A 23,946-nucleotide genomic window follows, 5' to 3' on the forward strand; every position below is an offset into this window, starting at 1 on the left:
GAAAGGTGAGATACAGCCAGTCCATCGCCACACGCATGAGAGTCGCTATATTGTATGCCCGGACTTCCGGAAAGTTCAGCCCCCCCATTAAATTTGGGTTGTTTTAGGAGATGGAACGGGATCCTGGATCTGCCGCCCCTCCAAATAAAGGAGCGGAATAGGTAATTGATTTTGTTTTCGTCTTTGGGGCGCAAATAAATGGGGAGGGAGTGGAGGATATAAAGGAGACGAGGGAACTCCACCATTTTCAGGAGGTATGCTCTGCCCACGTAGGATAGCGGTAAGTTACGCCAGTTTGACACAGTGGCTTCTAGGGAGGAAATATAGGGCCTAATATTAGTTTTATAGAGAAGGGAGATTTGTTTCAGTAAGGTAATGCCCCGATATGTAACCTCAGAGGAGCGCCAATGAAAAGGGTATGCGTAAGTCCAGCGTGGGCGTGGAGGGCCTCGAAGCAACAAAGCCTCCGATTTGTCTAGGTTAATTATATAGCCTGAGAGTTTACCCAGAGCCTGGAGGTCGTCCAGTAAAGGGGATAGTGTGGATTGGGGGGGTTTTAATTACAAGGAGGATGTCGTCCGCGAACGCAGTCGTAGTGATGTTGCCGTGAGACGGCGGGGAGGTGTCAGAAGGTGTAGTTGGGGAAAGGTAACATAGTAGAGGGTCCAGGGAAAGATTGAAAAGGAGAGGAGAGAGGGGGCAGCCCTGCCTGGTGCCTGTGAAGATATCAAATGGTAATGTATTAAGTCCGTTAATAGTCAATTTAGAGCAAGCGTCTAATTGGGTGTACATCAAGAAGTTAGAGAATGTAGGGCCTAATTGTCTGCGTTGGATGGTGGAATGGAGAAAGGGCCAGGAGACCGATATTTATTTTCTGAACAAGGAGAACAACTGGATCCGCCCGGGAAGTTTTTGCCCCCCTTGTATCACTGATCAGTGTAATACCCTCCACTATAAAAACATGACCCTAAATATATATATTCAGCATATAAGAGAGAAAAGGGTCTCACTTAAATCTGTGTAGCGTGAAGAAATACAAGAAAAGAAGAAATGAGGGGAAAATGGCAGAGCTTCTAGATACTTTCACTTTCAGCATCTGAGTGACTTAGAAAGGGCACTATGGAGATTTTTTTGTTTTAATCAGCTGCTGTCCGAAAATTATACCGATTTGTATATTACTACTATTTAAAAATCTTCAGTATTTCCGTACTTATCAGCTGCTGTATGCCCTGCATGAAGTGGTGTATGCTCCCCAGTCTGACACAGTGCTCTCTGCTGCCACCTCTGTCCATGTCAGGAACTGTAAAGAGCAGGAGAGGTTTTCTATGGGGATTTGCTGCTGCTCTGGGCAGTTCCTGACATGGACAGAGGTGGCAGCTGTTTAAGAATAGTTGATAATCGATTATCCAGTATAGATCGGCTCTGGCTTTACCTCTATAGACTTCCACACAGCAGGGAGAAAAACACTCACACAGCGCTGTGATAGGAAGCAATCTCATCATATAAGACAAGTAACTTTATTTCACCACAGAGTAAACATAATAATCAATCAATACAAAATGCTGGATCTGACAGGAAGACGTCTAATCCCCCTGCAGCTGGGAGAAGGGGGGAGGGAGGAGATGGTCGTTCTGCATTTCTGTATATAAGCAGGCCTGTATTTGGAGTTCATGCTGCCCTAGGCACTTTGCGTGCTGACGCCCCCCCAGGTTTATAAACACCTCAAAACCATACAGGTTAATGTCTCATACAGGATTCCCTTCCCCCTTCATGTATACATGGAGGGGGTGGGGAGTCCTGTATGACAAAGTACACCAATATACAGTGAACCCCCCCCCCCCCCACAGCATCAACCCCCACTCTTCTGCAGACCCCCCTCCCCCCAGCTCCATCTACTGGCAGTTGGGGGGATGATGGGGTTAGTAGTAGATGGAGTTGGGGGGATGATGGGGTTAGTAGTAGATGGAGTTGGGGGGATGATGGGGTTAGTAGTAGATGGAGTTGGGGGGATGATGGGGTTAGTAGTAGATGGAGTTGGGGGGATGATGGGGTTAGTAGTAGATGGAGTTTGGGGGGATGATGGGGTTAGTAGTAGATGGAGTTTGGGGGGGGATGATGGGGTTAGTAGTAGATGGAGTTGGGGGGATGATGGGGTTAGCAGTAGATGGAGTTGGGGGGATGATGGGGTTAGTAGTAGATGGAGTTGGGGGGGTGATGGGGTTAGTAGTAGATGGAGTTGGGGGGGGGGGGGTGATGGGGTTAGTAGTAGATGGAGTTGGGGGAATGATGGGGTTAGTAGTAGATGGAGTTGGGGGGATGATGGGGTTAGTAGTAGATGGAGTTGGGGGGGTGATGGGGTTAGTGGTAGATGGAGTTGGAGGGATGATGGGGTTAGTAGTAGATGGAGTTGGGGGAATGATGGGGTTAGTAGTAGATGGAGTTGGGGGGGTGATGGGGTTAGTGGTAGATGGAGTTGGAGGGATGATGGGGTTAGTAGTAGATGGAGTTGGGGGGATGATGGGGTTAGTAGTAGATGGAGTTGGGGGGATGATGGGGTTAGTAGATGGAGTTGGAGGGATGATGGGGTAAGCAGTAGGTGGAGTTGGAGGGATGATGGGGTTAGTAGTAGGTGGAGTTGGGGGGAATGATGGGTTTGGCAGTAGATGGAGTTGGGGGGGATGATGGGGCTAACCCCAAACTCCATCTACTAATAAGTATACATGTATCCAGTATACATGGAGGGGGAAGGGGAATCCCATACAGAACCACCTCCACCCCGGTATACTGGGTTACTGTAATATACAGGATTCCCCTCCCCATTTCATCCCTCCAACTCCATCTACCGACTCCGACTTTAAAAAAATCTTTAAAAAAATGTAGAATTGAATTTTGATATGAATTCTACAAAGTTTTGCTCATATATTTATATAATAATATTATATAATATATTATATTATATTATAATATAATATATATTAAAAGCAACATTCTAATAGGACACTGTCCCTATTCCATAAGGGTGGTCGGGGAATATATCAGTAATAGGACACTGCCCCTATTCCATAAGGGTGGTCGGGGAATATATCAGTAATAGGACACTGGCCCTATTACATAAGGGTGGTCGGGGAATATATCAGTAATAGGACACTGGCCCTATTACATAAGGGTGGTCGGGGAATATATCAGTAATAGGACACTGGCCCTATTACATAAGGGTGGTCGGGAATATATCAGTAATAGGACACTGGCCCTATTACATAAGGGTGGTCGGGGAATATATCAGTAATAGGACACTGGCCCTATTACATAAGGGTGGTCGGGGAATATATCAGTAATAGGACACTGGCCCTATTACATAAGGGTGGTCGGGAATATATCAGTAATAGGACACTGGCCCTATTACATAAGGGTGGTCGGGGAATATATCAGTAATAGGACACTGGCCCTATTACATAAGGGTGGTCGGGGAATATATCAGTAATAGGACACTGGCCCTATTACATAAGGGGGGTTGGGGAATATATCAGTAATAGGACACTGGCCCTATTACATAAGGGTGGTCGGGGAATATATCAGTAATAGGACACTGGCCCTATTACATAAGGGTGGTCGGGAATATATCAGTAATAGGACACTGGCCCTATTACATAAGGGTGGTCGGGAATATATCAGTAATAGGACACTGGCCCTATTACATAAGGGTGGTCGGGGAATATATCAGTAATAGGACACTGGCCCGTTTATATAAAGGGGGTCTGGGGATATATCAGTAATAGGACACTGTCCCTATTACATAAGGGTGGTCGGGAAATATATCAGTAATAGGACACTGGCCCTATTACATAAGGGTGGTCGGGGAATATATCAGTAATAGGACACTGGCCCTATTACATAAGGGTGGTCGGGGAATATATCAGTAATAGGACACTGGCTCTATTACATAAGGGTGGTCGGGGAATATATCAGTAATAGGACACTGGCCCCATTACATAAGGGGGGGGGGGTCATGGAACAGTAGTCGGTCACTTTTTGGCAGTTTGTTTCTGAGCTGGAAGAGTCCATTGTGTGGGGGGAGATCTGTGCTGTTCTCTTCCTGGATGCTGGATGACTGTATATGAGCAGCAGTGTAATATGGAGATATCCTGTGTAGTATAGAGGAGGAGGAGAAGACATAAGTAGTGTAGCAGTAACCTCTGTCCTGTGGTGTTTTCTTTCTGGGAGAAGATTGTGTGTTTTCCTTCAGTGTTCTATGGCTGCAGGTGTGTGTGTGTGTGTGTGTGCTATCACTATGTGTGACCCCTTTCTATCACTATGTGTGACCTCTATATCACTATGTGTGACCCCTTTCTATCACTATGTGTGACCTCTATATCACTATGTGTGACCCCCCCTCTATTTCACTATGTGTGACCTCTCTATATCACTATGTGTGACCTCTCTATATTACTATGTGTGACCCCTCTATATCACTATATGTGACCCCTCTCTATATCACTATGTGTGACCCCTCTCTATATCACTATGTGTGACCCCTCTCTATATCACTATGTGTGACCCCTCTCTATATCACTATGTGTGACCCCCCTCTATATCACTATGTGTGACCCCCTCTCTATATCACTATGTGTGACCCCTCTCTATATCACTATGTGTGACCCCTCTATATCACTATGTGTGACCCCTCTATATCACTATGTGTGACCCCTCTATATCACTATATGTGACCCCTCTATATCACTATGTGTGACCCCTCTTTATATCACTGTGGGACCTCTCTATATCACTATGTGTGACCCCTCTGTATATCACTATGTGTGACCCCTCTATATCACTTTGTGTGACCCCTCTATATCACTTTGTGTGACCCCTCTATATCACTTTGTGTGACCCCTCTATATCACTTTGTGTGACCCCTCTTTATATCACTGTGTGACCTCTCTATATCACTATGTGTGACCTCTCTATATCACTATGTGTGACCCCTCTCTATATCACTATGTGTAACCCCTCTAAATCACTATGTGTGACCTCTCTATATCACTATGTGTGACCCCCCTCTATATCACTATGTGTGACCCCCCTCTATATCACTATGTGTGACCCCTCTATATCACTATGTGTGACCCCTCTCTATATCACTATGTGTGACCCCTCTCTATATCACTATGTGTGACCCCTCTCTATATCACTATGTGTGACCCTCTCTATATCACTATGTGTGACCCCTCTATATTACTATGTGTGACCCCTCTATATCACTATGTGTGACCCCTCTATATCACTATGTGTGACCCCTCTATATCACTATGTGTGACCCCTCTATATCACTATGTGTGACCTCTATATCACTATGTGTGACCTCTATATCACTATGTGTGACCTCTCTATATCACTATGTGTGACCCCTCTCTATATCACTATGTGTGACCTCTATATCACTATGTGTGACCCCTCTATATCACTGTGTGACCCCTCTCTATATCACTATGTGTGACCCCTCTCTATATCACTATGTGTGACCCCTCTCTATATCACTATGTGTGACCCTCTCTATATCACTATGTGTGACCCCTCTATATTACTATGTGTGACCCCTCTATATCACTATGTGTGACCCCTCTATATCACTATGTGTGACCCCTCTATATCACTATGTGTGACCCCCCTCTATATCACTATGTGTGACCCCCCTCTATATCACTATGTGTGACCCCTCTCTATATCACTATGTGTGACCTCTATATCACTATGTGTGACCTCTATATCACTATGTGTGACCCCTCTCTATATCACTATGTGTGACCTCTATATCACTATGTGTGACCCCTCTATATCACTATGTGTGACCTCTCTATATCACTATGTGTGACCTCTATATCACTATGTGTGACCTCTCTATATCACTATGTGTGACCCCTCTCTATATCACTATGTGTGACCTCTATATCACTATGTGTGACCCCTCTATATCACTATGTGTGACCCCTCTATATCACTGTGTGACCCCTCTCTATATTACTATGTGTGACCCCTCTATATCACTATATGTGACCCCTCTCTATATCACTATGTGTGACCCCTCTCTATATCACTATGTGTGACCCCCTCTATATCACTATGTGTGACCCCTCTCTATATCACTATGTGTGACCCCTCTCTATATCACTATGTGTGACCCCTCTATATCACTATGTGTGACCCCTCTCTATATCACTATGTGTGACCCCCCTCTATATCACTATGTGTGACCCCTCTCTATATCACTATGTGTGACCCCTCTCTATATCACTATGTGTGACCCCTCTATATCACTATGTGTGACCCCTCTATATCACTATGTGTGACCCCTCTATATCACTATGTGTGACCCCTCTTTATATCACTGTGTGACCTCTCTATATCACTATGTGTGACCCCTCTGTATATCACTATGTGTGACCCCTCTATATCACTTTGTGTGACCCCTCTATATCACTTTGTGTGACCCCTCTATATCACTTTGTGTGACCCCTCTATATCACTTTGTGTGACCCCTCTATATCACTTTGTGTGACCCCTCTTTATATCACTGTGTGACCTCTCTATATCACTATGTGTGACCTCTCTATATCACTATGTGTGACCCCTCTCTATATCACTATGTGTAACCCCTCTAAATCACTATGTGTGACCTCTCTATATCACTATGTGTGACCCCTCTCTATATCACTATGTGTGACCCCCCTCTATATCACTATGTGTGACCCCTCTATATCACTATGTGTGACCCCTCTCTATATCACTATGTGTGACCCCTCTCTATATCACTATGTGTGACCCCTCTCTATATCACTATGTGTGACCCCTCTCTATATCACTATGTGTAACCCCTCTAAATCATTATGTGTGACCTCTCTATCACTATGTGTGACCCCTTTCTATATCACTATGTGTGACCCCTCTCTATATCACTATGTGTGACCCCCTCTATATCACTATGTGTGACCCCCCTCTATATCACTATGTGTGACCCCTCTCTATATCACTATGTGTGACCCCTCTCTATATCACTATGTGTGACCCCTCTCTATATCACTATGTGTGACCCCTCTCTATATAACTATGTGTGACCCCTCTCTATATCACTATGTGTGACCCCCTCTATATCACTATGTGTGACCCCCTCTATATCACTATGTGTGACCCCCCTCTATATCACTATGTGTGACCCCTCTCTATATCACTATGTGTGACCCCTCTCTATATCACTATGTGTGACCTCTATATCACTATGTGTGACCTCTATATCACTATGTGTGACCCCTCTCTATATCACTATGTGTGACCTCTATATCACTATGTGTGACCCCTCTATATCACTATGTGTGACCTCTCTATATCACTATGTGTGACCCCTCTATATCACTATGTGTGACCCCTCTATATCACTATGTGTGACCTCTCTATATCACTATGTGTGACCCCTCTCTATATCACTATGTGTGACCCCTCTATATCACTATGTGTGACCCCTCTCTATATCACTATGTGTGACCTCTCTTTATATCACTGTGTGACCCCTCTATATCACTATGTGTGACCTCTCTATATCACTATGTGTGACCCCTCTCTATATCACTATGTGTGACCTCTATATCACTATGTGTGACCCCTCTATATCACTATGTGTGACCCCTCTATATCACTATGTGTGACCCCTCTATATCACTGTGTGACCCCTCTCTATATCACTATGTGTGACCCCTCTCTATATCACTATGTGTGACCCCTCTCTATATCACTATGTGTGACCCCTCTCTATATCACTATGTGTGACCCTCTCTATATCACTATGTGTGACCCCTCTATATCACTATGTGTGACCCCTCTATATCACTATGTGTGACCCCTCTATATCACTATGTGTGACCCCTCTATATCACTATGTGTGACCTCTATATCACTATGTGTGACCTCTATATCACTATGTGTGACCTCTCTATATCACTATGTGTGACCCCTCTCTATATCACTATGTGTGACCTCTATATCACTATGTGTGACCCCTCTATATCACTGTGTGACCCCTCTCTATATCACTATGTGTGACCCCTCTCTATATCACTATGTGTGACCCCTCTCTATATCACTATGTGTGACCCTCTCTATATCACTATGTGTGACCCCTCTATATTACTATGTGTGACCCCTCTATATCACTATGTGTGACCCCTCTATATCACTATGTGTGACCCCTCTATATCACTATGTGTGACCTCTCTATATCACTATGTGTGACCCCCTCTCTATATCACTATGTGTGACCCCTCTATATCACTATGTGTGACCCCTCTCTCCCCTTTTTGCAAAAAACGGATGAAAAACTGATTAAAAAAACAAATGCATTTGTGTGCATCCGTTTTTCCATTGACTTCCATTGTAAAAAAAAAAAGGATCAAAACGGATCCGTTTTTTTTAACGGACACAAAAACGTAGCTGACACTATTTTTGTGTCCGTCAAAAAAAAAAAAGATCCGTTTTGATCCGTTTTTTTTATAATGGAAGTCAATGGAAAAACGGATCAAAACAGATGCACACAATTGCATCCGTTTTTTTAATCCGTTTTTTGCTAAAACGGATGGAAAAAAAACGATAGCAAAAACACAGTGTGAGCCCAGCCTATCTTTAAAGTGACTGTACCACCAGGCCCAGGCTGAAGCACTGGAGGCGGCCGACCCACCTTTAGTGGGAGGAAACCCCAGCTCCTTTATGATAGGGTTCCATTGATTCTAATGGAGTCACGTCATGGAGGGGCTGGAGTTTCCTCCCACTAAGGGTGGGTCAGCCGCCTCCAGTGCTTCAGCCTGGGCCTGGTGGTACAGTCACTTTAAGTATGGTGAATATTAGTTAGAAACCTAGAAGATTGTCAGCAGGAAAAGACCACCTGCTCCATCTAGTCTGGTTGTGAGTAGTTCAGGACATGGAGGCTGGAGACTGGCTGCATCCACTGCACATACAGGAGAAGCTGCTTTATATACAGTATTTCTTTATTCCTCAGGATCATATAGGACATTAGGGAGAAGCTGCTGAGCCAGTGTGATAGATAAGATAGATAGGTATATGACCGGCCATTTATGAAGGAGCAGGAGTCGGAGCTGCGGCTTACCGACTCCACAGCCCTGTCTAATACTAACCCCATCATCCCTCCAACTCCATCTACTACTAACCCCATCATCCCCCCAACTCCATCTACTACTAACCCCATCACCCCCCCAACTCCATCTACTACTAACCCCATCACCCCCCCAATTCCATCTACTGCTAACCCCATCATCCCCCCAACTCCATCTACTACTAACCCCATCACCCCCCCAATTCCATCTACTACTAACCCCATCACCCCCCCCAATTCCATCTACTACTAACCCCATCACCCCCCCAAACTCCACCTACTGCTAACCCCATCATCCCCCCAACTCCATCTACTACTAACCCCATCACCCCCCCAACTCCATCTACTGCTAACCCCATCACCCCCCCCCCCCCCCCAAACTCCACCTACTACTAACCCTATCATTCCCCCTCCTCAACAAAAAAAAAAAAAAAACGTTTGTTCTCCTTACCTATGCTGGGCGCAGGCGGGCTCTTCTCCTTCTGTAGAGCATCTTCACCATCTTCTCCGGCTGGGCGGTCTCCTGTAACTCCTCCTTCCCCCATTGGTGGAGCAGTTTGCTCACTAGTGTTTCTCTAGCCAGACATGGCTAGTTCTGGAACTCTTTTCATATAACTACCTCACTCTCTGACTAGTCTACTCTCTCTCCTCAGAGGACTAAACTAGCTCTTAGGCCTCATTCATATGTCCACAATGGTTTCCGTAATGGCGGATCTGCGATCACGGACCTGTGATTGTGGACAGCACTTTGTGCCTCTGTAGTGTTCCATAATTCATGGACCACTACATTGTAGACAGTTAGTGTCTCATTACGCAATTGATGATCCGCACTACAGCATCTCCTATTTTTTTGTCAAATGCAATTCTGTTAAGAAAAAATGCAGATCAATGCAATGTAATGTAATGTGATCTATCTGTCAGGATGGTATCTCTGTGCCCCTCTATGCGCCCCTCTGCACGTGCTGTTCGGCCGAGAATGCACTGATTTTCTTGTATCCTGTTTCTGTGTTTTGTTTTGCTGTGTGTGAACTCTGATTTATTGCTCACCTGGGTTGGGAGACACACCCGACTTCACCTGCTGAGTTCTGTCTGGCCATGTCAGGGTTAATCTGTGTTCTGGTTCTACTGTGACTGACAGGTCATCCTGCCAGTGGATCTGTGTTGTTCTCAGGTGTCTGTGCTTGGAGATCAGGGGGATGGTCCAATTACGTTCTGGATCAGAGCCCTGGTCTCCTATATAACAAACCTCAATCTATGCCCTTATTGCCGGATATTGAGCTTGTCTCAGCCTGCTTCTGTTTAGCTCTGTGTTTATTCTGACTATTTTTGCCTTGTATTCTGACTATCCCTGCTTGCTGCCTGCCGCTGACCATATTGCCTGTTTATTGACCTTGCTTTTTGGATTGTGTTTTTGTACTGCGCTGCCCGATTGTTGTGACCCGGACTGTCGACCATTCTTTATTGTGTTTTGTCTGTCTGTCTTGTCTTTGTGTCCCACCAAGCCAGTACAGGGACTGCCGCCAAGTTGCCCGCCGCCATCTTAGGGCGGAGTGCGGCAAGCAGGTAGGGACAGTGGGTGGGGTTCAGCGTCAGGGCTCACTGTCTTGTATTGTCCTGCTGTCTGGTTCCTGACACTATCTTTCAAAAAAATGAAGACAGTTTTTGCGGATGTGTGAATGAAGCTTCAAAGGGGTTATCCAGTGTGGGGGCACTTTTTGGGTGGGACTGGGAAGGAGGTGGCTGAAATAAAAGACGTCCACTCACCTCCCCAGTTCTTGCGGCGGGTCACTCATTGCGGCGCTCCAGTCCCCGGCCGCTTCCTGGTGTCTGACGCCGCCCGAGACGCTACGTCTCAGGGCCGCTCAGCCACTAAGTGAAGAAGGGCGGGATCTGTTTGAAGTCCGCTCGGATCCCGCCTCCTTCACTGAGTGGCTGAGCGGCCCTGAGACGTAGCGTCTCGGGCGGCGTCAGACACCAGGAAGCGGCCAGGAACTGGGTACCGGAGCGTCGCAATCAGTGACCTGCTGCTGGAACCGGGAAGGTGAGTGGACGTCTTTTATTTCAGCCACCTCCTCCCCGGTCCCCCCCAGAAAGTTCCCCCATGCTGGAGCATCCCTTTAATTTAGCTCATACATCCTAAGGGAGGATTGGGGGAAACACACCTTGTGACCTGTAAAAATGTAATAAAAGCAGCAAAAATTCACAATGAAAGACTGGTAGCTATAGATAGCAAAAGAAACCCCAAAAATTTTTCAAATATATTAATGCAAAAAAACCAAGGTCAGAGCATGTAGGACCCCCAAATAATGGTGAAGGGGAATTAATAACTGGGGATCAGGAGAAAGCTGAGTTACTTAATGGCTTCTTCAGTTCTGTATATACAAAAGAGGAGGATGGAGCTGTGGTGGGTGGGGCCAGTACTGAGGTGGGTGGGGCCAGTGCTGCTAACACATGTAATGTACTGAACTGGTTTACTATAGATATGGTCCAAGATCAATTAAATAAACTTAAGGTAACCAAAGCTCCAGGGCCTGATGGATTGCACCCCAGTGTTCTTAGGGAACTCAGTTCTGTAATTTCTCTACCCTTGTATGAAATATTCAGTGATTTTTTTGCTTACTGGTATTGTGCCGAGGGAGTGGCGTAAGGCAAATGTAGTGTCGATCTTCAAAAAGGGCTCTCGAACTTCCCCAGGTAACTACAGACCTGTAAGCTTAACATCCATTGTGGGGAAACTATTTGAGGGGCTTATAAGGGACTACATCCAGGAATATGTAGTGGCTAATAGTATTATAAGTGATAACCAGCATGCAGGGGCGTAGCTAAAGGCTGATGGGACCTGGTGCAAAATTTTAGCTTGGGGCCCCCCATCTCACCCGATCAGGCAAAGTCCTATCTAACGTTATATCCAATTACTCTAATGTGCCGCCATGTTCTAATGCCCTGTCACTGCCTCCACCTCATGTACTGCACTACTGCCCCCTATAATTAATGGACTGTACTGTGTCATTGTCTAATCATTGTATTCCAATCTTTGACTCTACAGCTGAAAAACTACAACTCTCATCATGAACTGCCAGTTGGAAACGATGGGGGTTGTAGTGCTGCAACCTGAAGAGCCACATGCTGCAAAACTACAACTCCCATTATAAACTGTCAGCAGGGCATGATGAAGTTTGAACTTCTGCAACCTGGAGAAGTTACCTGATAATGTACAGATAATGTAGTAGTCATCTGCAGTCCTATGTAACACCACAGATAACGCAGTGATATGTCTGAGTACAGATAATGTAGTAGATGTCACCTGCAGTCCTATGTAACACCACAGATAACAGTGATATCTCTGAGTACAGATAATGTAGTAGATGTCCCCTGCAGTCCTATGTAACACCACAGATAACACAGTGATATCTCTGAGTACAGATAATGTAGATGCAGCACAAGCTGGAGCTCAACGCGGTAAAGATACGGCCATAGGACATAGCTTGGGCCACCAAGGCAGATGTCTGGAGGAGGGGGCGCTGGTACTTGCTGTCATCTGATTAGGTAAGAGGCCCAATCAGATGACAGCATGTGCCAGCGGGCGCAGCGGGACAGATTAGCGCAGTGCTTCCCAACCTTTTCCACCTCGGGGCGCCCCTACTAAATGATGTTCTACAAAATAAGAAAACCGTCATACAGTGACTCACCGGTGATGTCTTCTTTGATCTGAGGCGTCACTTTCCCTTTTCCTCTTCATCCGGCCCAGACCTCCATGATGATTCCTTCCAGATACGTTTCATCCCCTTAGAACCTGCGAGACAAACAATTTAGGCTCCGCACATTTCTAGCAACTTCCTTCCCTTCCTCCCTCCTGTAGGCTCCCATAGTAACTGCACTGTTTGGTGTAATGTGCAGTAAAGTGAGTAGGAATGTGGGATGCCCCCTGTATGTAGGATTCCCTACTGTGCCCCCATGAGCTAATAATGCCCCCATACAATAATAATGCCCCCAGAGGTGCCCTCATGAGCTAATTATGCCCCCAGAGGTGCCCCCATGGACTAATAATGCCCCCATGAACTAATAATGCCCCCAGAGGTGCCCCCATCAACTAATAATGCCCCCAGAGGTGCCCCCATGAGCTAATAATGCCCCCAGAGGTGCCCCCATGGACTAATAATGCCCCCATGAACTAATAATGCCCCCAGAGGTGCCCCCATCAACTAATAATGCCCCCAGAGGTGCCCCCATGAGCTAATAATGCCCCCAGAGGTGCCCCCATATACTAATAATGCCCACAGAGGTGCCCTCAAGAACTAATAATGCCCCCAGAGGTGCCCCTAAAAAAACAAACATCCTACTCACCTAATCCGGGCTGTGTGGCTGCAGGCAGCAGCTCTTCCTCCTCTTCGGGCTCCATCTTGCGAGCCGCAGGGACGGGACTTCCGGCAGGCGTGATGACGTCACATGATCACGCCTGCCGGAGAGGTCACGTCCCGGCCTCCCATAGGCTGCTGGTATGAAGTGCCGGCAGCCTATGGGAGAGAATACAGGAGGAGGACGCTGACAGGTCCTTCTCCTGTATTCTGAACGCTTTGATGTTCCGCCCGCTCACTGTGCTCACTGTGCGGGCGGAACATCAAAGCGATCTGTGCATCCCGAGAAGCTGCGCGGCCGCAGCTTCTCGGGATGCTTAAAGTGACAGTGTCACAAGTAGCAAGGGGGGGCCGTGCGGGCCCCCCTAGCGTAGGGGCCCGGTCGCCATGGCGACCCCGACGACCCCTATAGCTACGCCACTGCCAGCATGGTTTTACTAAGGACAGAAGCTGTCAAACCAACCTATTATGTTTCTACAAAGAGGTAAGTAGAAGCCTGGATGGGGGCGCAGCTGTGGATATCGTGTACCTGGATTTTGCTAAAGCGTTTGACACAGTTCCTCATGGACGTCTGATGGGTAAGTTAAAGTCTATCGGTTTGGAAAATTTAATGTGTAACTGGATTGAAAACTGGCTTAATAATCGTACCCAGAGAGTGGTGGTCAATGATTCCTACTCCGAATGGTCCCCGGTAATAAGTGGTGTACCCCAAGGGTCAGTACTGGGCCCTCTTCTGTTTAACTTGTTTATTAATGATATTGAGAATGGAAGTAACAGCAATGTTTCTATCTTTGCAGATGACACCAAGCTTTGTAGTACAGTACAGTCTATGGAGGATGTGCAGATGTTACAGGCTTTGTAGTACAGTACAGTCTATGGGCCCTATTCCACCGGACGATTATCGTTCAGATTATCGTTAAATCGTTTGAATCTAAACGATAATCGTTCGGTTGAAATGCAGTAACGATTAATGACTGAACGAGAAATCGTTGATCGCTTTATAAGACCTGGACCTATTTTTATCGTTGCTCGTTCGCAAAACGTTCGCAAATCGTTCGCATTGAATAAGACATCGTTCGGTCGTTCGCAATAGATACGAACGCAATAGCGAAGAAATACGGAAGAAGAAACGATCGCAATTACGATCATAAGTAACGATTATCGTTCCATGGAAATGAGTGAACGTTTTCAGGTCTTTCGCAATAGCGGTCGTTTGAGATTGTTAATCGTTAACGATTATGCTAACGATAATCGTCCGGTGGAATAGGGCCCTATGGAGGATGTGCAGATGTTACAGGCTTTGTAGTACAGTACAGTCTATGGAGGATGTGCAGATGTTACAGGCTTTGTAGTACAGTACAGTCTATGGAGGATGTGCAGATGTTACAGGATGACTTAAGGCCCTATTCCACGGAACGATTATCGTTCATAAACTCGCTCAAACGACCGCTCGTTAACGATAATCGTTCCGTTGAATTGATGAAAACGATCGAACGACTCGAGCAAAATGGTCGTTGAATCGTTCTCAAAAGTTTTTCAACATGTCGAAAAAAAATCGTTTGTCTTCCAACGATAATTCGCTAATCGTTTTGTTGAATTAGAAATCGTTAAATCGTTCGTAAAATGTGTCTAAAAAGTAGGTGTGTTGTATTCAAATTAACAATTAGCGAACGTTTTAACGATCATGTAACGACCGCAAAATAATCGTTATCGTTCACATTACCACTAGATTGAATGTGTAATCGTTCGCAAAAAATAGTCGTTTATTGATCGTTAACAAGCGGTCGTTTGAGCGAGTTTATGGACGATAATCGTTCCGTGGAATAGGGCCATTAGACACACTGAGTGTTTGGGCGTCCACTTGGCAAATGAGGTTCAATGTGCATAAATGTAAAGTTATGCACCTGGGTACTAATAACCCACATGCATCATATGTCCTGGGGGGAGTAATAACCCGCATGCATCATATGTCCTGGGGGGAGTTACTCTGGGAGAGTCACTGATGGAGAAGGATCTGGGTGTACTTGTAGATAATAGACTATAGAACAGCACACAATGTCAGTCAGCTGCTACTAAGGCCAGCAGGATATTGTCGTGCATAAAGACAGGGATATAATATTACCGCTTTATAAAGCTTTGGTGCGGCCTCATCTGGAGTATGCCGTCCAGTTTTGGAACCTGATTCATAGAAAGGACGTTCTAGAGCTGGAGAGGGTACAAAGACGGGCAACTAAACTAATAAGGGGAATAGAGCATCTTAGTTATGAGGAGAGATTAAAAGAATTACATTTGTTTAGTCTGGAGAAGAGATGTTTAAGGGGAGATATGATTAACTTATTTACATATATAAATGGCCCCTACAAGAAATATGGGGAAAAGATGTTCCAGGTAAAACCCCCTCAAAGGACAAGAGGGCACTGCCTCCGCCTGGAGAGACAAAGGGGCGCTGCCTCCACCTGGAGAGATAAGGGGGCGCTGCCTCCACCCGGAGAGACAAGGGGGCGCTGCCTCCACCCGGAGAGACAAGGGGGCGCTGCCTCCGCCTGGAGAAAAAAAGGTTCAATCTCCGGAGGCGACAAGCCTTCTTTACCATGAGAACTGTGAATCTGTGGAACAGTCTACCACAGGATCTGGTCACAACAACAACAGTAGAGGGCTTCAAAACAGGGCTAGACAAGTTCTTAGACCAAAATAATATAAATGCATATGTATAGAACCTATCACCCCTCCCCCTTCCCTGTATGTATAGAACCTATCACCCCTCCCCCTTCCCTGCATCCCTCCCCTCCTTGGTTGAACTTGATGGACATGTGTCTTTTCTCAACCGTATTAACTATGTAAGTGACAGAAAACAAAGCATCTGACAGGCTGGGAGTAAGTGGAGGGCCATTCATAAGGTACCCCTGACAGGGATTGGATCTCAGTCAGCTTACAAATCAATCACCTGAGAGGACAAAACACATCATCAATCAAGAGTCAGATAACCATTATGTTACTTTTTCCTACAGCTGTGCTCATTAGTGTACTGGGAGACAGTGACACCGAGTGGTGGGAGCAGCATACTACAGACCTTCGTCTCATAGCACATAACACAGACAGTACCAACCTATACATGCTTATAGAAAAGCAGTGGACATCCGCTATGGGACACTGCATCACTTGCGTGAAACAAGTTACACAGTCAGGACTGTGCATATAGGAAGGCAATAGTCCTTGGCACTATCAGGCTTGTAGCAGGACAACTACGGAGACTCCAAACACTTGCAGTGCCTCTGCTGAACACGTGGTGCTCTGTGCACAGAATACAGACAGTACAGAAAATAGAAGCTTTACATTGGTATTCACGGCACTCACGTCTGTTCAAACTTCTTTATTCCTTTATAAACAGTCAACGATACAAAACACATGTGGACAATGTATGTGTTGTTTATCATTGACTGTTTATATGGAGTAAAGAAGTTTGAATGACGTGAGTGCTGTGAATACTATTCTGAAGCTACTACAGTCAGGACACTGATTCTAAACATCCAGTCCATTTTATGTACTAATTGTTTTTTATTATTTATTCATACATTGGTGTTTTTATGTTTATGCACTAAAACTAAACTAATATATATTAAAGTGAAACTAATGGCAGACTCTAAAAGACTCTAACCTGCTGTTACCATGCAATGGGGAAAAGGATTCTGAGACTGAATGTAGTTTTCTTACCTTCATCCTCAATGTCGTTTTTTTTTAAGAGAGTCCGTCAGCAGCTGTTCCCGTCCCGAATACTGTTGATGCTGTTCGATAGAGAAGACGTGTTACCATCATATAGCTGTATGTGCTTCCAGAATGTATAAACATGTTTTATCCTCCAGTGGGAAGTGTCAGAGACGAGTTATGAGACTCCTGACTCCTTACTCCTGCTGTAAGGGTGGCTTCACACGTACCTGATCCGCAGCGAATTTCACATTGCGAGTTTGCAGCAAAATCCGCTGCAGATCCTGGTAGTGGGAAGTTAAATGGGTCACATACCCGCAGCAGAATTTTTATTACGCTGACAGTATGTGACCCGGCCCCTTTAACCCCACACAGCCCCGACCCGGAGCATACAGTACCTGCTTGGCGCCACGGCTGTGTGTGAGACTCAGGGAGCCGGGAGCCGGGAGCCTCACACACCGTTGCAGCGCCAAGCAGGTAATGTATGCTCCGGGTCGGGGCTGCGTGGGGTTAAAGGGGCCGGGTCACATACTGTCAGCGTAATAAAAATTCTGCTGCTGGTATGTGACCCATACAACTTCACACTACCAGGATCTTCAGCGGATTTCGCTGCAAACTCGCAGTGTGAAATCTGCTGTGGATCCGGTACGTGTGAAGCTACCCTAAGGGTATGTGCACACTGAGGAACAGGTGAGGAATTGAAGAGGAATCAGCTCTTAATTTTCGCTTAAAATTTCTCTCGTAACATATGAACAGAGCAATGTCCCATTGTGTTTAATGGGATTTCTGCTCTGTTGTTCACACTGAAGAATTTCCAAGCAGAATTTTCTGCTGCAGATCCGCTTTCTGCACAAAGAAGTGACATGTCAATTCTTTGGGCGGATGCTGCTAGAGAAATCCTATAAATGGGGGCTTAAATTCTGCTTAAATTCCACTAGAATTCTGCTCAAATTCTGCTCCTATTTTGCCAGAGCTGAATAGGCGAGGAATTTAAAGCTGAAAACCTTCCTCTGTGTAAACATGCCCTAAGCTGGAATACCCCCTAACTGCCCCTCCCATCCCAGAACCTACTTGATTGATAGTCAGCTGCAAGGTGAGCTCCAAGAAGGAATAAGGGCCCTTTTACACAGAAAGATTATCTGACAGATTATCTGCCAAAGATTTTAAGCCAAAGACAGGAATGGACTATAAACAGATCAGGTTATAAAGGAATGCCTGAGATTTCTCCTCTTTTCAAATCCATTCCTGGTTTTGGCTTCAAATCTTTGGCAGATAATCTGTCAGATAATCTTTCCGTGTAAAAGGGCCCTATGCATAGGAAAAGATGAGAAGGCTTTCCAGCTTTTTACAGATCAGGAGCTCAGGAACACCTCTCTGACACTTCCCACTGTAGCAACGAGGTGCCAATACAATACACCACTGAGTCACCTTATTTACTATAACACCACAATACAGCGTCACCTCACTCACTATAACACCACAATACAGTCACCTCACTCACTATAACACCACAATACAGCGTCACCTCACTCACTATAACACCACAATACAGCGTCACCTCACTCACTATAACACCACAATACAGCGTCACCTCACTCACTATAACACCACAATACAGCGTCACCTCACTCACTATAACACCACAATACAGCGTCACCTCACTCACTATAACACCACAATACAGCGTCACCTCACTCACTATAACACCACAATACAGCGTCACCTCACTCATTATAACACCACAATACAGCGTCACCTCACTCACTATAACACAATACAGCGTCACCTCACTCACTATAACACCACAATACAGTCACCTCACTCACTATAACACCACAATACAGCGTCACCTCACTCACTATAACACCACAATACAGCGTCACCTCACTCACTATAACACCACAATACAGCGTCACCTCACTCACTATAACACCACAATACAGCGTCACCTCACTCACTATAACACTACAATACAGCGTCACCTCACTCACTATAACACTACAATACAGCGTCACCTCCCTCACTATAACACCACAATACAGCGTCACCTCACTCACTATAACACCACAATACAGTGTCACCTCACTCACTATAACACAATACAGCGTCACCTCACTCACTATAACACTACAATACAGCGTCACCTCACTCACTATAACACCACAATACAGCGTCACCTCACTCACTATAACACCACAATACAGCGTCATCTCACTCACTATAACACCACAATACAGCGTCACCTCACTCACTATAACACCACAGTACAGCGTCACCTCACTCACTATAACACCACAATACAGCGTCACCTCACTCAGTATAACACCACAATACAGCGTCACCTCACTCACTATAACATCACAATACAGCGTCACCTCACTCACTATAACACCACAATACAGCGTCACCTCACTCACTATAACATCACAATACAGCGTCACCTCACTCACTATAACATCACAATACAGCGTCACCTCACTCACTATAACACCACAATACAGCGTCACCTCACCCACTATAACACCACAATACGGCGTCACCTCACTCACTATAACACCACAATACAGTCACCTCACTCACTATAACACCACAATACAGTCACCTCACTCACTATAACACCACAATACAGCGTCACCTCACTCACTATAACACCACAATACAGCGTCACCTCACTCACTATAACACCACAATACAACGTCACCTCACTCACTATAACCCCACAATACAGTGTCACCTCACTCACTATAACACCACAATACAGCGTCACCTCACTCACTATAACACCACAATACAGCGTCACCTCACTCACTATAACACCACAATACAGCGTCACCTCACTCACTATAACACCACAATACAGCGTCACCTCACTCACTATAACACCACAATACAGCGTCACCTCACTCACTATAACACCACAATACAGCGTCACCTCACTCACTATAACACCACAATACAGCGTCACCTCACTCACTATAACACAATACAGCGTCACCTCACTCACTATAACACCACAATACAGCGTCACCTCACTCACTATAACACCACAATACAGCGTCACCTCACTCACTATAACACAATACAGCGTCACCTCACTCACTATAACACCACAATACAGTCACCTCACTCACTATAACACCACAATACAGTCACCTCACTCACTATAACACCACAATACAGCGTCACCTCACTCACTATAACACCACAATACAGCGTCACCTCACTCACTATAACACCACAATACAGCGTCACCTCACTCACTATAACACCACAATACAGCGTCACCTCACTCACTATAACACTACAATACAGCGTCACCTCCCTCACTATAACACCACAATACAGTGTCACCTCACTCACTATAACACAATACAGCGTCACCTCACTCACTATAACACCACAATACAGCGTCACCTCACTCACTATAACACCACAATACAGCGTCACCTCACTCACTATAACACCACAATACAGCGTCATCTCACTCACTATAACACCACAATACAGCGTCACCTCACTCACTATAACACCACAGTACAGCGTCACCTCACTCACTATAACACCACAATACAGCGTCACCTCACTCACTATAACACCACAATACAGCGTCACCTCACTCACTATAACATCACAATACAGCGTCACCTCACTCACTATAACATCACAATACAACGTCACCTCACTCACTATAACACCACAATACGGCGTCACCTCACTCACTATAACATCACAATACAACGTCACCTCACTCACTATAACACCACAATACGGCGTCACCTCACTCACTATAACACAATACAGCGTCACCTCACTCACTATAACACAATACAGCGTCACCTCACTCACTATAACACAATACAGCGTCACCTCACTCACTATAACACCACAATACAGCGTCACCTCACTCACTATAACACCACAATACAGTCACCTCACTCACTATAACACCACAATACAGTCACCTCACTCACTATAACACCACAATACAGCGTCACCTCACTCACTATAACACCACAATACAGTGTCACCTCACTCACTATAACACAATACAGCGTCACCTCACTCACTATAACACTACAATACAGCGTCACCTCACTCACTATAACACCACAATACAGCGTCACCTCACTCACTATAACCCCACAATACAGCGTCACCTCACTCACTATAACACCACAATACAGTCACCTCAATCACTATAACACCACAATACAGCGTCACCTCACTCACTATAACACCACAATACAGCGTCACCTCACTCACTATAACACCACAATACAGTCACCTCACCCACTATAACACCACAATACGGCGTCACCTCACTCACTATAACACCACAATACAGCGTCACCTCACTCACTATAACACCACAATACAGTCACCTCACTCACTATAACACCACAATACAGCGTCACCTCACTCACTATAACACCACAATACAGCGTCACCTCACTCACTATAACACCACAATACAGTCACCTCACTCACTATAACACCACAATACAGTCACCTCACTCACTATAACACCACAATACAGCGTCACCTCACTCACTATAACACCACAATACAGTCACCTCACTCACTATAACACCACAATACAGCGTCACCTCACTCACTATAACACCACAATACAGCGTCACCTCACTCACTATAACACCACAATACAGCGTCACCTCACTCACTATAACACCACAATACAGCGTCACCTCACTCACTATAACACCACAATACAGCGTCACCTCACTCACTATAACACCACAATACAGCGTCACCTCACTCACTATAACACAATACAGCGTCACCTCACTCACTATAACACCACAATACAGCGTCACCTCACTCACTATAACACCACAATACAGCGTCACCTCACTCAGTATAACACCACAATACAGCGTCACCTCACTCACTATAACACCACAATACAGCGTCACCTCACTCACTATAACACCACAATACAGCGTCACCTCACTCACTATAACACCACAATACAGCGTCACCTCACTCACTATAACACAATACAGCGTCACCTCACTCACAATAATCCCACAATACAGCGTCACCTCACTCACTATAACACAATACAGCGTCACCTCACTCACTATAACACCACAATACAGCGTCACCTCACTCACTATAACACCACAATACAGTCACCTCACTCACTATAACACCACAATACAGTCACCTCACTCACTATAACACCACAATACAGTCACCTCACTCACTATAACGCCACAATACAGTCACCTCACCCATCCATCACCTACAGCCTCTCTCCCCAGTAGTGACAATACACTCACCTCATCCATCACCTAGTACAGACTATTCTTCCTCACATGACATCATTGGGCATCCCGTTCCTATTTCCCGCTCTCCGGTCTCCATAGTAACAGGGGGGGGGGGGCCTGTTCTGTGGGGGCCGCGTCACACACGATGATTCTAGAGTGAGCGGCCGCCTCAGCGGGGACTCCGAGGTCTGACAGGAATCCCTGTTCCCGCCCGGCTGCTCCTAAAGCCAGTAATACTGAGGCCTCTACTGCAGCAAGTATCAGGGCGCCGCATTCCCGCCTCATAGCTAGGGGTGGAGCTCCCGCACGGTACCCGGGGCCCCTGCTGCTGCTGTGTATGAGGCAGGAGGCTGCTGGCAGCCATCACATAGGGGCTGCTGTGCTGTGTATGGGGCAGGAGGGTGCTGGCAGCCATCACATAGGGGCTGCCGGCTGCTCAGGACTCCACAACAGCTGCAGCAGCTCTGGGCAGGGGTTACAGCTGGGAGTATATACCTGGTGTGCTCCATTCTCTCTAACAGGGCCCTTTCTAGTACCGGACGGGGCGCTGACAGCTAGGGGGCGCCCTCCCCCATCTCACTCAGCAGCAGTGACACTGTGCCCAGGGCAGCGGGCTCACACCTCAGCGCGCCCCTCACACAGCACACACCCTGGCAGGGCCCTCTTTGCAGCCAGTGATTGGAGAGAAGAAGATAGTGAAGGGTTGTGTCTAAAGTCCATGAGCCGTAAGGACCTGGTTCTTATGAAGCATGGAAAACAGCCCCTTCAGTGTGATCTGGCTATTTTCCATGAGTGGTAAGGACCTTTTTGCCCCCTAGTGGTCATGTCCTGAACAAGCATAGAATTAAGCCTGCTCACACTGATGTGGCTAAAGTCCATGAGCCATAAGGACCAGGTCCTCAGCAGTCATGGAGAATAGCCGGCTCACTATGGTCCTCAGCAGTCATGGAGAATAGCCGGCTCACTATGCTCCTCAGCAGTCATGGAGGATAGCCGGCTCACTATGGTCCTCAGCAGTCATGGAGAATAGCCGGCTCACTATGCTCCTCAGCAGTCATGGAGAATAGCCGGCTCACTATGCTCCTCAGCAGTCATGGAGAATAGCCGGCTCACTATGGTCCTCAGCAGTCATGGAGAATAGCCGGCTCACTATGGTCCTCAGCAGTCATGGAGAATAGCCGGCTCACTATGGTCCTCAGCAGTCATGGAGAATAGCCGGCTCACTATGGTCCTCAGCAGTCATGGAGAATAGCCGGCTCACTATGGTCCTCAGCAGTCATGGAGAATAGCCGGCTCACTATGGTCCTCAGCAGTCATGGAGAATAGCCGGCTCAGTAGGAGTTGCCTATATCCTATCATCTGTAAGGATCAGTTTGTTCCCTATCATTTAGGTCCTGATCTAACATAGTATTTAGCGGATTCACAGTGAGGGATAACGTCCATTCTC

General features: G+C 46.1%; 1 protein-coding gene across 2 annotated transcripts in view; it reads right to left on the reverse strand.

The window, feature by feature from the left end:
* Positions 1-22,584, reverse strand: part of LOC138792249 (NACHT, LRR and PYD domains-containing protein 3-like) — a 250,482-nt gene extending 227,898 nt beyond the window's left edge. For both annotated transcript variants that reach the window (XM_069969450.1, XM_069969451.1), the window contains exons 1-2: positions 22,512-22,584; positions 17,218-17,288 (exon numbers count right to left, since the gene is read on the reverse strand). The gene's annotated coding sequence lies outside the window, so the exon portion shown is untranslated. The remainder of the gene's footprint in view (positions 1-17,217; positions 17,289-22,511) is intronic.
* Positions 22,585-23,946: the final 1,362 nt, after the last annotated feature.

The sequence above is a fragment of the Dendropsophus ebraccatus genome, chromosome 5 (assembly GCF_027789765.1).
Source record: "Dendropsophus ebraccatus isolate aDenEbr1 chromosome 5, aDenEbr1.pat, whole genome shotgun sequence".
In the NCBI taxonomy this organism is placed as follows: Eukaryota; Metazoa; Chordata; class Amphibia; order Anura; family Hylidae; genus Dendropsophus; species Dendropsophus ebraccatus.